This window comes from Lissotriton vulgaris, chromosome 5 (genome assembly GCF_964263255.1).
Source record: "Lissotriton vulgaris chromosome 5, aLisVul1.2, whole genome shotgun sequence".
NCBI classification, from domain to species: domain Eukaryota; kingdom Metazoa; phylum Chordata; class Amphibia; order Caudata; family Salamandridae; genus Lissotriton; species Lissotriton vulgaris.
The window spans coordinates 1,684,010,567-1,684,026,138 of NC_141693.1; the positions used below are offsets into that span (position 1 = coordinate 1,684,010,567).

The window sequence follows — 15,572 nt, forward strand, 5'->3', positions numbered from 1 at the left end:
ATCCTGTGGATGAAATATCCACGGCTGCGTCAATTATTTCTGCAGAGGTACTCTCCTTCATGCAAGATCTTCAAGGCCTCGGAAGGTTCAGGCAGCATGTTAACGTAGGGGGAGATGTCTGACCACATCTGCCCGTCGTATCTCCCTGATATGGCAAGGGAATTTGCAGCACGGACAGTCGTGACTGCCATAGTGGAAACCGACTTCCCAATCGAATCCAGTCTTCTTCCATCCCTGTCTCGTGGAGTTGTTATAGGCGAAGAGGGGTTCCTGGCACGTCTCTGTGCCGCTTGAGCGAGGACAGAGTCAGCTTTTGGCTGATTTATGAGGCATGCAGGTGAATTGCTAGGTGCCTTATATTTCTTGTCTAATCGAGGCAAGACTGCAGGCAGAGAGTTAGGTGCTGACATAATTTTCAACCCTTCCTTCCAGATGAAGTCTATGATGGGAATGGTCCATACTTGTCTTTGTGGCTGATCCTTGAAATCATAGAGAAAGCAATCATCTTTCTTCGTGTCCACAGGTATGAGAAACCTCTTTGTCGCCCTCTCCATAAGGAGATTAAACCCTCCGATGTCTACTGGAGGGGAGTCAACCGGAGCTGGAGTTGACGGTGATGGCGTCTGAATTTGGTATTCGTCCCACTCCGAAAGCACAGATTTATCATCGACTTCTCCCTCTTACCTGTCATCATCAGTGATATCAGCATCATGGGAGTGATGAGATGCTACTGGAGAAGGTGGTCTAAGAGATCTTAAAGAAGTTACAGAAGCCTGAGGCATGGACGTGGATGCCTATTCAGATGGAGGAAACCGGCGATAATAGTCGTCCAACATGTATTGTAGGTTATTAAGCAGGGCCAAAGGCATTTGTGCTGTGGGGACCGTGACAGGGCTGGAGCTACAGACTCATGGCACGAGTCTTCCTCATGGTCTTCGTCTTGATACTTGATCAGCAGTTCCGATGGACTTCTAGTAGTGCGGAACCTGTCTTCCTCTTCGGATTCCTCTTGGTCCTCGTCAGAATCCAGCAATTGCTCAGGCAACTTCAATGGGGAAAGAGCTTCCAATGAAGAGCCACGTCTTTGAAGCAAAGAAGCTGTTGTCGTAGGCAGGGCAGAGGAGGCGGTGGCCGTTGTTGCAGACCAAACTTGCATTTCTGTGCAAGATGACAAAAGAGAGGTCGACGAGTGGGCCGTCGAAGATATCATCGTCGATGGGGTCGGGGTCAGGAAAGCGAACGTCGACGAGGCAGCTGTTTTCGCCGACAAGGGAAGGTCGTCGACGACGAGGCAAACTTCGTCGACGATGTGGTCATCGGTGAGGAATCAGACTTCATCGATGAGAAAGTCGTCGTCGACGAGGCAGTCTTCGACGACGATGTAGCCGTCGACGAGGTAGTCTTCGCCAACAAAGCAACCGTCGACGAGGCAGACGTCGACGAGATCTTAACTTTTGCCGTCGACGGAGCACTGACGACAGATGAAATCTCCTTTGTTGAGGAGATGGGTCTAACAGCAACAGAGACCAGCATCGACGGAGATTAAGCCGATGACATTATCATCTTGGGTCTCGGCGACGAGAAGGTAACTGTCGATGTAGAAGCAGCATCGACGATGATAATCGTCGACAACTGAGCTATTTTCTGAGGAAAATATTTCTCAGGAAGTCTTTTCGACGCCAGAGACTTTCCAGTCTTTCCCTGGGGCGTAACAGGCTTAGATTTCTAAGGTGGCGAAGCCTTTTTTGAGGAAGAAGAAGAAGGCAAGCTTGAACCCTTAGTGGGTTGAACTTTTCTCGACACCTTAGCCCCAGGAGAAGATACATCTTCCTCAGCCATCCTCTTTCTAGAGGATACAGATGAACCAGAGGCCACACTTCCCACCTCAGATAAAGGGTTGTCCTGGTCTTTAATCTTCTGTAGCCACAGAAGAAGGCGACCTTCTCTATCCTGGAGGGTCTTCTGAGGGACGGTCCTGCAAATTTTACAATCTATCACCTCATGATCTGGATAAAGGCAATAAATTCACTTTTTGTGGGGGATCTTCTGAAAACAGCTGTAGCTTCCCACAAGATTCACAAGGCCTAAAGAGAGATTTCTTAGAAGAAGACATTCTGTAGAGTAGAAAAAATCCAGAAAACTAGTGCAGAGCTTACGGAGACTCCCTTCACACGATGTGCGGTAGAGAATCTGAGAGCCTGAGCCTCTGGGGAGAACATTCTGGTGGGTGCTGTTGCCTGATTGGCTTCAGCTTGGACTAATACATAATGACTATGATAGTCATGAGTGTGGAAGTTTTTTCTCTTGTAGCTTAGGGCTACTTTGCTTCCTGGTTGTTCATTGCCAATGTTTTTTGGTTATTATGTACATATTGAACAAGTTACTTACCTTCGGTAACGCTTTTTCTGGTGGATACAGTATCTGCCTGTGGATTCCTCATCTTGTGAATATCCCCCTGCGTCAGCAACATTTGGAAATTCTTTTGTAGCTCCACGCCAACGTGGACGACGTCACAGAAGCACAGCATAGCGCGCGGCTCCGCTGACGTCACCGAGCCCATAACAGGCCTACGTCGGCTTGATGACATCAGTTCCGCCTTTTTTTCTGTGCCTTTGAGGCCCACGGACGGACCGATAACAATAGATATATATACAGTGTACACAGTACAAAATAATCAAACACACACAGTGTAAAGACAATGTAGCAACTCAAGTATAATAACACACTTCTTTTGCAAGAAACATATATACATAAAAAATTGCCATTATCTTAGGTATAGAAGAGTGGACAACGAGGAGGCGGGTGGGCATGTGAGGAATCCACAGGCAGATACTGTATCCACCAGAAAAAGCGTTACCGAAGGTAAGTAACTTGTTCTGCTGATGGATACAACTGCCAGTGGATTCGCCACCTTGTGAATAGAGTCCCACAGCAGTCCCCACTCCCGGAGGAGGGTGTCCACTCTCCTATACCAGAAAATCCTGGAGGACAGAACGCACCGTCCCTCCTCACTTCAGAATCCAAGCAGTAATGCTTCGCGAAAGTGTGGAGGGAAGCCCAAGTTGCCGCTCTACAAATGTCCTCTACAGATACAGCCCTAGACAAAGCAGATGTAGCATACCTTGCTCTAGTAGAATGAGCTCTTAAACCTTCAGGAGGTTCCTTACCCGCCAGAGAGTAGCATATCTTGATACACAAGACAATCCATCTCGACAGCGTGCGCTTGTGCACCGCCTTGCCTCTTCTGGCTCCAACAAAACCAACAAAGAGCTGGTCATCCACTCTGAACTCTCTGGTTCTGTCCAGGTAAAAGCTAACCGCCCTCTTACTGTCCAAGCGATGAAGTCTCTCCTCCTTGGAAGGGTGAGGGGGAGGATAGAAGGTAGGGAGTGTAATAGATTGCCCTAGATGAAAAGGGGTTACCACCTTGGGCAGAAAAGCAGCCCTGGTCCTAAGTACCATTCGTTCAGCATGAATGGTTTAAAAAGGGGGCTTTGAACTAAGAGTTTGAAGCTCACTTACCTCCTTGCCGAGGTAATTGCAATCAAGAAGACCGTTTTAAAAGACAACAGTCTCAAAGGACACTTGTGCAAAGGTTCAAAAGGTGAACTCATTAAGAAAGTGAGCACAAGATTCAAGTCCCATTGAGGCACAATAAAGGGAGTAGGAGGAAATGTATTTGCAAGGCCCTTTAAGAACCTCAAAACGATAGATGATTTAAATGAGGACGGCTGATCCGGCAAACAGAGAAATGCCGACAAAGCCTAAAGATAACACTTGACCGCAGCTATAGCAAACCCTTGCTGAGCCAAAGAAAGCGCAAACAGAAGTATGTCAGACAATCAAGCTTTTAAAATGTGAATGGACTACTCCCCACACCAAGAGATAAATTTAGACCATCTAAAGAGTAGATAGACTTGGTGGAATCAAGCCTGGCCGACAAAATGATATCCACCACGTCATGCGGGAGAGAAAAAGAGTTCAGGTTGCCCCGTTCAATCTCCAGGCATGAAGGTGTAAGGTCGGGAGGTGGGGGGTGTAGAACCTGCCCCTCCATCTGAGAGAGAAGGTCTGCCCTGAGAGGGAGACGGAGCAGCTGGCACGAGGAGAGGTGGAGAAGATCTGTGTACCACACCCTTCTTAGCCAATCCGGGACGATTAATATGACTTGGGCCCGGTCTTGGCGAATCTTCCTCAGAGGAATCAAGGGTAGAGGAGGAAACGGGTAAAGGAGTTGCAAAACCCAACTCAACTGAAACGCGTCCCCCAAAGCTCCCTGCATCGGATACTGGAGACTGCAGAATGACGGGCAGTGAGCATTCTCGTAAGTGGCAAACAGGTCCACCCGAGAAGTTCCCCACGTCCGAAAGACGTGACGAACCACCTCTGGATGAAGTCTCCACTCGGCCGAGAACTGCTGACTGAGACTGTCTGCACGCATATTCAGAACTCCGGCCAGATGATTTGCCATCAGACAAATCTGGTGATCCTGCACCCAGGACCAGAGACGCAGCGCCTCTCTGCAGAGACACTGTGACCCCACTCCTCGCTGTTTGTTGACATACCACATCGCGGTCATGTTGTCTGTTAGGACTTGAACCGACCTACCGCGAAGGGAGGGAAGGAAGGAAGGCCTTGAGCGCCAAACGTATCGCTGTAACTCTAGAAGGTTGATGTGGAGAAACCTTTCCTCTGGAGACCAAAGACCCTTGATCAGCAGGTTCCACCACATGAGCACCCCACCCTAAGGTGGATGCATCCGTTATCACTGTGGCCACCGAAGGAGGCAGTTGAAAAGGCTTTCCTTGAGACAGATTGCCTTCCACGCCCTACCAAGTCAGATCCGCTGCAGCTTCTCTGGAGATCCTCACAGACTCCCTGAGATCGCCGCTGTGTTGATACCACTGCCTGCGGAGGCACCACTGCAGTGTCCTCATGTGCCAGCGTGCATGGTTGACCAAGAGAATGCAGGAAGCCATCAGACTGAGCAGGCGAAGGACCTTCAGGACTAGAACAACCACTCCACTGGAAAATAAAGGAATAATTTCCTGTATATTGCGAATCCTTTGAGGTGGAGGGAATGCCCGACATAAAGTTGTATCCAGTACAGCACCTATGAACAGGTTGTGCTGGGAGGGCACCAGGTGAGATTTGGGTACATTTATCGAAAAACCCAATCTGAACAACAACTGAGTTGTAACTTGCAGATGATGGAGCACCTTCTCCGGAGATTCTGCTTTGATCAGCCAATCGTCCAGATAAGGGAATACTGGAATCCCTGACCTTCTGAGAAGTGCTGCCACCACATCCATCACCTTGGTGAAGACTCGAAGCGCAGTAGTAAGACCAAAACGGAAGGACTGCAAACTGGTAGTGATGCGAAACCACCGTAAAACAGAGATACTTCCTTTTTTTTTTTTTATTGAACTCAATCCAGACAGGTACATAACAGAGAAGTAAAACCATATAACATCGTCTAGTCAAAAGATAAAAAAAAATAAAAAAAATTACAGAAAAGTACAGGTTGAAAAAGAAGATCCACAATAGACAATCATAATCATAATCATATTCAAGGACTTCACATCGATAAGGAAGAAAGAATAGTACAATATTTGATACAATAATTGATACAACACCTGTGATGAGCCGAAGGTTTCCCCCATTAATTCACGAAATATATTACTTCAATAGCACAGAGCTCTTAGGTAAATTACTGTTTCATTTATTATAGGTTAAATGTTACCTTCCATCCCATCAAACAGAGTCTAGATAGATGAATTTATTCCTGCTTTCCAGCTCAAAACTGGAGACCAAATCGATTCGCCCATTCTTTTCCACTTAAGCCCTCTTGTAGAATATATGGCCCTCTCGAAGCTGAAAACAGCTAAAAAACGAGCCAGCCACATCTGGAAGCTTGGTGGTTCGACTTCTTTCCAGCGGGCTGATAAAATAATTCTAAGTACCGCCATACCCATAAATAATACATTTTGCTCATTCTTTGATAGAGCGATCGAGGAGTCATACCCTAAAATAAACAATGTATCTGTTTCTGGAAGGTTATGACCAAACAGCACCTCCCAGTACTCAGCAATCATATGTTTAATTTGAGTAAGTTTGGGGCAGCTGCTTAGCATATGTATTAAGTTAGCCTGTCCTTGTGTGCACCTTGGGCATAAATCATTTTCCCTTTTACCCCAGAATACAATTTAGCGGGTGTATAATAGAGACCAAAAATAGTTTTATATGTTTGGGCTTTAAGGTTGCTAGCCCTAAAAAGTCGTTGGCTCAACTCTAGGCTTTTATATATGTCAACATTGGGATTGCTAAATTTGGCTGCCCAGCTAGATTCAGTTTTTTCCAGATCATCTTGCACATTAACAAGGAGAAGATTATAGATAACACCAATTCTTGTATTAGATCCATTAATAGCCTCCAAAAGATCTATTTTCTGTAGCCCAAGGGTAGGTCCCTTAGCCTTGAGGTTTGTATATATTTGCACATATTTAATGTAGTCCCCGTTGGAGAGATGATATTTATCCTTAACATCTAAAAAAGTGGTTTCCAAATCATGTACAAGAAAATCTTTAACACGCAGGATTCCAAGTCCCTGCCATTTCCTTGCTATAATGTCGTTTGAAAATGCCAGGGTCGCCTTTGTGTACCACAAAGAGGTATACCTATTCCATTTACTAATGTGCAAGTGTTTAGTAACTTTGCCCCAAACCTTTAGTGCCCCGTTTATGATTTCGTATTTCCGATAATTGTTGTAATCCTGTGCCTCAATCTGTTGTAAAAACAATCCATTGGCCTTATCCCCTAATAATAGCTCATATATTGAGGGTGGAACATTGTCATGTCATTTTGCCATGTTGCCAAACAAACTTAATCATAAGGGAGTCAAGAGTTTCTAAGATCTTAGGATCAATAGCAAGGGGAATTGCTCGAAACAGGTAAAGGCATTTAGGAAGTATATTCATTTTAAGGAAATTAGCACGCCCTATAATAGAAAAGTGAAGCCCATTTACCCTATCCAAATCTATTGTGATATTTTGAATCAGTGGGATGAAGTTATGGTTAATTATGGTTTTAACAGTGGGAGTAATGACAATTCCTAGATAAGTAGCGTTTGCAGCTCTTCTTTGATCGTTATAGTCGATGTTAACAGTACATAATACAATTGTCTTCCTTTTGTTCAAAGAGTATCCAGAATAAATGCCATATAGTAGAGAGGTGTGGCTCACTGGTTAGAGGCGGCAGACCCGGAGGCTGAGAACGGCCCGGGACCAGGGTTCGATTCCCGACGCGGCAGGGTCGAGGACCAGGGTCAGCGGACTGATAATTCTCGCCTCGGTGCCCACTTTGGGCAGTGATCACACTCGGTAACTCTGGGCATTAAGCTTGCCTCATCTCTACAACGGCCCCCCACAGACGCCGGGGATGCCTGGCTTCACCTTGGAGATACCCAGCATGGGACCATCTCACAGGGAAAGCCAGGACGGGTTCCCCAGCGGTCATTCGCGCCAGGATACTCCGGTAGTAATTGAGCGCGCTACAAAACACCTTACATTTACATTTACATTTACATTTACATATTCTGTAGTTATGGTCTCGATTTCCTCCATAGCCTCAATCGGGTTCGATGTTAAGACCGCAATATCGTCAGCGTATGCTAATACTTTAGTAGAGAAAGGGCCAAGGACAATTGGGTTAATACCAGGGCTCTCAATAAGTTTCAAAATTAAAGGGTTAATATATAGGGCAAATGATAATGGGGAGCAAGGACACCCTTGCCTCGTACCTCTAGTTTACTAATTTCGTCAGATTCAGACCCCATCAATTGAATTTTAGCTTTGGGAAATAAATACATTGATCTTATCGCTTTAATAAATTTGGGGCCGAAATTGTTTAGTTGCATAATTGCCCACAGGAATTTCCACGAGACGCGATCAAACGCCTTCTCGGCATCTAATAGTATCATTGACATTCGGCCCCTCGTGACCGTCATGGCATCAAACAAGGCATTCACCCTAGATGTATGGTCAGTTGTTCCTTTGCCAGGGACAAAGCCATGCTGCCACGGGGAGACGATTTGCTCAATAACACCACTGAGTCTCGTGGCTAACACCTTGGCATATAATTTAGAGTCAAAATTGATTAGAGATATGGGACGGTATGACGTTAATTGCTAAGGTGATTTCTCTTTTTTGGGGAAGACAATTATATTTGTTTTATTCCAGGAGTCCGGGGATACCCCATTCCATTGAATACCTAAAAAAAGATCATGAAGTAGGGGTCCCAACTGAGAGCTCAGAATTTTATATAGGTCTATGGGTAGTTTATCAGGACCGGCTGCTTTGCCCGATGCAAGTGAGGTTAGAGATAGTAATACCTCATCTAGGGTGATTTCTCTTTCCAGATCCTGGCGTGTAGTGTCATCTAACCCTTTTATACCCTCAGTATTATTAAGAAAGTTATTCAGAAACTCATATTCTGTATTTGACAGAGGAGTAGAGTCTTCGGTATATAGATTCTGATAATACCGCTGAAATAGCGAAGGATTCTCATCAGCCTGCGTATATGATTTACCATTATCAGTTATTAGTTTTATCTGATTGGAGACATTCCTTTGCCGGGTGTGAAGCGCCAGCTGTCTCCCCACTTTTTCCCCATTTTCATAAATATCTCTCCTATGAGCGCTATAAGTCTGAGCGGCTTTTTGACTAAGGCTATTGTTTAGCTCATTTTTTAATAGAGTAACTAAATACATTGACTGTGTAGCATCTGCCCCGTGGGAAATAACTGTGGTATGATCTTCCTCCGCCTTAGCCAAGGCTATTACTTTAGCGTTAAAGTCATTCTTATTTAGCTTTCTCACCCTAGCTTGGTAGCTAATGGTCTCACCTCTAAGGGCAGACTTAAAGGAATCCCATACAGTATTTCTGGGGGCACTAAAACGGTTGATATCAAAAAATTCCTCCGTCCATTTTTTAATGTGTTTAATATATTCATTATCAGCCAACAGTTTTCGATCAAATGACCACTGTCGAGATTGCTTACGATCGCCAACTGTCAGTGTGAGAACCAAAGCATTGTGATCAGATAAGATCTTAGGACATTTAGTAATTACAGCCTGAGCCACTAAATCCCTAGTAGAGAAAAAATAATCTATACCGACATGTTTTTGGTGTGGGTGGGAAAAGTATGTAAACCCTGGGTCCTGCTGATTCTTAACCCCCCATACATCTACAAGCCCCAGACTATTTGTGAGTCTCCTGATAGCCTTATAAACTTTGGGTTTGCGTCCTACATAGCTCTGCAGATTGTGATCATTTTGATCATTAAATAGTTGTGATTTTAAAGAAATGTTAAGATCCCCACAAATAACTAATGAACCTTGCCAGGTTGCAAGCTCAGCTTCAAGTAGTGAGAATACTGTCGGATCATCCTGATTAGAACCATAGATCGTGCAGATAATCAGACCATTTGCTAATTTCGCTACTGCCCATCTACCGTGTGGATCAGAGGCAACACTTGTAGGTTGGCCAAGATAGGCTTTAGCGAGAATAGCCACCCCTCTTATACTTGATGTTTGGGTAGAGACAGCCAACAGGTTATATCCTCTGAGCCTTAGTTGTGATCTTTTAACCCATGGAACATGAGTCTCTTGTAGACATAAAATGTCTACAGGATTGAACTTTACTAATTCACACAATCGACGTTGTTTCTCCCTATTCAATAGACCTCCTATATTCCAAGTTTGAATTTTCAATCTAGCCATTAGTCAATGAGTCAGCATAGATAAAAAGCTCTCTAATTCTCTCATTGTAATTGTCAAGGAACATTGATTTCTTCATCATACAGTTACTTACTTTATGTATACAGTTCTTATAATTTTCACAAAAAAAAGCTTTACCCTCTGGATCAGGTTCTTTTCCTTTTTCCAACCCCCCCCCCCAAGCCCCACCCACCCCCGCTCCCCCTTGCAGGTCCCTCCCCCTCTAGGGACCCCCCCCCCTACATTTAGTAGGCAATCGGACTCTGCCAGAGTCCTGGTGATGCTAGCAGTGCAGCACCTGAGCTACCGTATCCGCTTTAATTATGTAGTATATGTATTACCCTAAAGGAAGAGATAGTTGCAAACTAAATAATAAGCAATACCTCATTAAAGCAAGAGCAAGAAGCAGCAAGAAGAAAGAAAAAAAACATTACATAAGTATACATAAGAATCAAGCAATAATCAACCAATGGTAGCTACTTAACTAAGAGATTCAATATTACAACATTTCCAGTCCCTATTTGTTAATCTCATCCAGGTAAGCCTTTGCTTTAATTTCTGAGACGAAAAATTTGGCCTGCCCTGCCCATACCACCTTTAGTTTTGCAGGGTTATTTAAATAAGCCTGGGCCCCCTTTTCTTGAAAGGGTTTAATTAAGGAACGTAATCGCCAACGCCTCTCCACTGTAGCATGACAAAAGTCAGGCCTAGTGAAAAAAGAAACCTCATTACAGATAAGTTTATGATCAGGTCTAGCTTTCTCGGCCACTGTTTGTCTCAATAAAAAATTCCCAAAATAGATTAGGATAGCACGGGGATAAGGCCCAGGTTTAGCAGGAGGGTTAAACGGCATCTTGTGAGCTCGTTGGATCTCAAGTTCCCAGTTCCAATTTGTTAAGTCGGGCATATATTCTTTGAACAGTTTAATAACAAAAGCGCGTGCATTCTCCCCCTCCATTTTTTCCGGAATTCCCAACAGGTGTAGGTTATTACGGCGTTGGCGATTCTCAAAATCCTCCAACTTCCATTTCATATCCATTAGCTCAGCTTCTTGGAGTTTGATCTTCTCTACGTTTGCTTGAGTTTCATTTTCAGTAGTCAGCACTCTTGCCTCAACTTCCGTAACCCTTTCGCCAATTGATTTACAAGTTTTGGTCAGTTTCTTAACCACCCCTTGAATCTTGCGTAGAGCCAGCCGAGATCGATTACTGTCCTCCTCCGTCTGTTCCCTATGGGCTGCGATGGCCTGTAGAATGGTTTCTACCGCGGTAGGGGGGGGGAGCACATATTGGTTAGACAAATCTGTGCTACAGGGGCCTCGTTGTTTAGTCCTGGACAGGGGCTTAGGTTTGGATTTAATTGTATTTATTTGTGCCTCCTCCTCTATACTCCCATCCGTTGAAGATGAAGATGTAAAAAGAAGGGATTCGCCATCTTCATCATATTCCAGGTCGTCATCATCATACTCTATACTGGTGTTCACTTTGTCCGACTCTCCGTCCTCAGTCTCCGCCTCTGCTCCCGTTTCATCAGAAAAAGAGTAGAACACATTCCCTTCTTTTTCGGCCTCAGGAAGGGAAGAACATGTTGGATCTTTAGGCAGAGATCCCTGAGTTATGGGTGCTCTCCTGTTCCCATCATTACTGCCAATCAACGGTTGAGGGTCAGCATTTACATGGCCATGAGTTAGAATAGGCCCCCCCCCCCCCAAGGGCATTTCATCCATCGCAATCATTATGGAAGGGCCCCCTGCTAAGTCCTTCGTAGGTAGTGAGGAACTTTGAACTGCTTGATTATCTTGGGGCAAAGTATCATCCACTACCCCCATTATGTTCTCACCAGTCCCTGAGAACGACATTGAGAATTTTGAAATTGTATCATCTTGTGTGTCTGGAGAGGTGATAATAACGTTTGAAGTGGCGATTGGAACTGTACTAGGACCTACATGGCCATTAATGTTAACACCAGCAACACCAGTAGTAATGCTTAAAGTACTTACAGTCAGATTCTCCACCGGACTCTCCACCGGTGTAGCTTGTGTAAGGGAAGGGGCACTTTTCTCTAGATGCTGCGGGGACAGTGACACCTCGAGGGCTGCCCCCGTACTCGGAGAGTGTACTGGAGTATCTTCTGCATTCCCTGCATTCCCTGGAGCCCCTTTCTTTCTCCTGAGTAGGTCCATAACCGTGTTACCGGGGCTCGCCACTTCATGAGTGCTGTTTATCCTTCCGCTTTGTCGCTAAAAACTCTTGCCGTGGTAAGCAGGTAGGTGTCTTCTGGGTCTGCTTCCTCGTCTTGGCACTAATTGTAGGAGCACTGGACGCCCCGCCACTTTCACTGCCTTCCCCAGACTGCTGCAGCTGTTGCTCTTCAAGCTCCGCCTCACGGAGTGCTCTTGCTGCTTTTGCAAGTCTTGCTCTTGCTGCAGCTGCCGAGGCTGACTTAAACGGCATATCCACAGCTACCTTCAAGTTGGTGAAGCCTTCAAACGGTGCTAAGTCAGCTAAATTCAATAGATCCACCACTGCTCCCCCCAGCCGTAAGTACAGGCTGTTTATATCAGATTTCCCGTCGGAGCAGTCGAAGCTGACCTTGCTCGGCTCCGGTGAGTTGCTGCAAAACGCCGAGGAAAATTCCGCATTCAGCTCCGCCCTGAGCTCCGCGGGGTCACTACGCCAATGTTGCCGCTTCCGCTGCCGCTGAAAGACTGTCGGTGCGATTCTAGAAACAGCCCAACCAAGTAGTATGACCAACTCTCTGCAAACCGCTGAGCCAGCCGCCGGCAAGCCACAATCATAGAGGGAAGGTTGCGTGACGATATCGGGTGAGCTCATATTGTTTTCTCTTGCCGGCTTTTTGTTCCACCCCCTCCTCTTCTCTCTCAGTAAGCGTGGCAGTGGAAGAGTCTGTGTATAGTTTATCCAGTTGAAAAGGTAGATAGGGTCATCTCATTTCTGCCGCTGCAATCCCCAGTCTTGAGGTTTATCCCCCTAGTACAGCTTTTTCATCATAGCCTCGGCTGGAGGTTTTTTACTGGTGATTTGCTCCCTATTCCAGGTATTCCACGGAGCTCAGTCAGGACGCTGCTGTGCGGTCTACGGCCAGACCGCCATCTTGCCTGTGTCCATCATAGCCTCGACTGGAGGTTTTTTACTGGTGATTTGCTCCCTATTCCAGGGGTTACAGCCTCTTCCCAATAAAACGGAGATACTTCCTGTGCGAATTCAGGATGGGGATGTCAAAAATACGCCTCCTGCAAGTCGATCGACACCATCCAGTCTTCTTCCAGCAGCGCTTGAAAATCCTGCACAAGGGTGTGCATCTTCAACATCTCCTGCTGCAGAAAGAGGTTTAAGATCCTGAGGTCCAGGATTGGACGAAGTCTGCCATCCTTCTTGGGAATCAGGAAATATCGGGAGTAGCATCCCTGACCCCTTTCCTGCTCCGGAACCACCTCTATCGCACCTTTTCTTAGTAACACCAGGACTTCCTCCTGCAGAAGCAGCAGGTTGTCTTCTGAGCAAAACCCTTGACAAGGAGGGTAATTTGGAGGGAACTCCCGAAAGGGAAGAGCATACCCATTCTCCACGAGATTCAAAGAAAATAGGTAAGCCGACCCCCCACAGAACCCACATGATCCAGAATGGCAGATCTAGGGCTGCTTTGCTGAAGTTGGTGGGGGGTGGGAAGAGGAAGAGGAGGAGGAAGCTTGACGTCCCAGAGGACGAGCTTTTTGTCTGCCCCTGTATGATTTATACAGCGGATTTTGCTGTTGTTGCTGCTGTTGAGACTGCTTATAGATGCGAAAGGAGGACCTTCCGAATCCACTATATCTTTTGCTCTCAGTTCCTCTAGACTGCAGACCCAAAGACCTAGCTGTTGCCCTACTGACTTTGAATCTCTCCAACGCAGCATCAGCCTTTTTTCCAAAAAGGCCCGAGCCATTAAAGGGCAAATCCATTAAAGCAGCCTGGATATCCACAGAGAATTCTGAAGTCTTCAACCATGCCGCTCTTCTGGTGGCAATTGAAGATCCCATGACTCTCGCCACCGACTCAACAGTGTCCAAACCACTCTGGATAACTTGCCGAGCATCAGCTTGAGTGTCAACAATCACCTCATTAAAAAAATGTCTGCCCTCCTCTGGAATTTTAGGGGCCAACTGTTTCACAGAGTCCATCAAGGCATGGTTGTAATGCCCCAAGAGGCATGTGGCATTTGTTGACTTAAAAGCCATGCTCGCTGAGGAAAAGACCTTCTTTGCTGCCTGATCTTGTTTCTTAGATTCCTTATCCCCAGGCACCTGAGGGAAAGCACCTGCAGATTTCTTAGAGCAGGCTGCCTGCACCACCAAGCTCTCCGGCAAAGGATGCGAAGATAAAAAGTCCGGGTCTCCAGGAGCCAACCTATACCTTCTTGCAACAGCTTTAGAAACTGCAGGAGCCGTAAGAGGTCTACTCCATACCTCCATGATTGGTTCTGTCAAAGCCTCATTGAAAGGAAGCATGGGCTCTACTACAGAAGATGGGGAGTGGAGGACTTCAGTCAAAATATTAGATTTATACTCCGCAGTGGGCGGAGTATAAATCAAAGAAATCCTCAGATTCCTGTAGCTCACCCTCTTCCATTTCGGCTTCCCTGTACCTTTGCTCCTCCAGAAGACGCTGTGCCTCACGCCTTGACCTCTCCTTCGGGAACGGCGTTGGCAGATTCGGAATCGACTCCGACGGATCCGGAGGCGGCGTCGAGCTCGGAGCCGGAGGACATGGCCGCTGTTCTCGAGGTCGAACAGATAACGGCGCCGGAGATGAATGAATCGGCGTCGATGACCTCCCGGGGCCGAGAAATGCCATGGCGGTGTCGGAGCCGGCATAAATGGCATGAAAGGCGCAGGAGCATACGTCTGGGGGACTCCCAGAATAAAAGCCATCGGACCCATGCGACCAACAGGTGCTCCAGAGGGGTACATAGCTCTCAGAGAAGACACCATACATAGCATTTAAATACTGTGTAGGGTCTTGACCCAGTACTGGAAAGGGAGGGTATGAACCCACAGGTTGCTCTCGAGAAGGCACCGGATTTTTGTCGACTTCTTCCTCGGGTTGGCATGCCGGAATCGTCGAACTCTCAGGCACAGGAGCCTCTTCCTCTTCTCGAGTTGGAGTTCGAGATGGCGCCGGAGAGGGATTCGACACCGCAGCCGGTGAAAGTTCCGGCGACTCCACTGGAGAGGCCTCACCTTCCGGATCCAGAACCTCCGGAGAAGGAGATACATATTCTCTACGATAACTTCTACTAGGCGACTTCGGTATCGAATCCGAATCTCTACCCGAATGGTGTTGAGATCCGTGCTTCCTCTTCTTGTGCTTCTTCTTAGCTGACCTGGAAGCGTGCCAAGATGATGACTTCGAGGGCGACCTCTACCACGACTTCCACAGCCTCGAGCGCGATCTCGAGGCCTTCTTGTCCTTTTAACCTTTCAACTTGGCAACCAGGAGTTTCGCCTCTCTCTCACGAAGGGCCTTTGGATTCATCTTCTTACAGGATGAACAGCCTTGGACATCATGGTCCGAGCTCAGGCACCAAACGCATTCTTCATGCGGATCTTGACATCATTTTACCGCATTCACCACACAGCTTGCATCCGGTCTTCTTCGAGGACATCTCGACAGGAGACAGCGATACAATAAACACAAAAACCAAGAAATAGCAAAAAAGTTACTATAAAGGCTATGGAGGATCCCTCGAAAACCGTTAGCGTCGACGATGCGGAAAAAAGGGAACTGATGTCATCACG

General features: G+C 46.4%; 1 protein-coding gene across 2 annotated transcripts in view; it reads right to left on the reverse strand.

Moving 5' to 3' along the window:
- Positions 1-15,572, reverse strand: part of TANC2 (tetratricopeptide repeat, ankyrin repeat and coiled-coil containing 2) — a 2,475,706-nt gene that overhangs the window by 214,799 nt on the left and 2,245,335 nt on the right. The window lies entirely within an intron of this gene.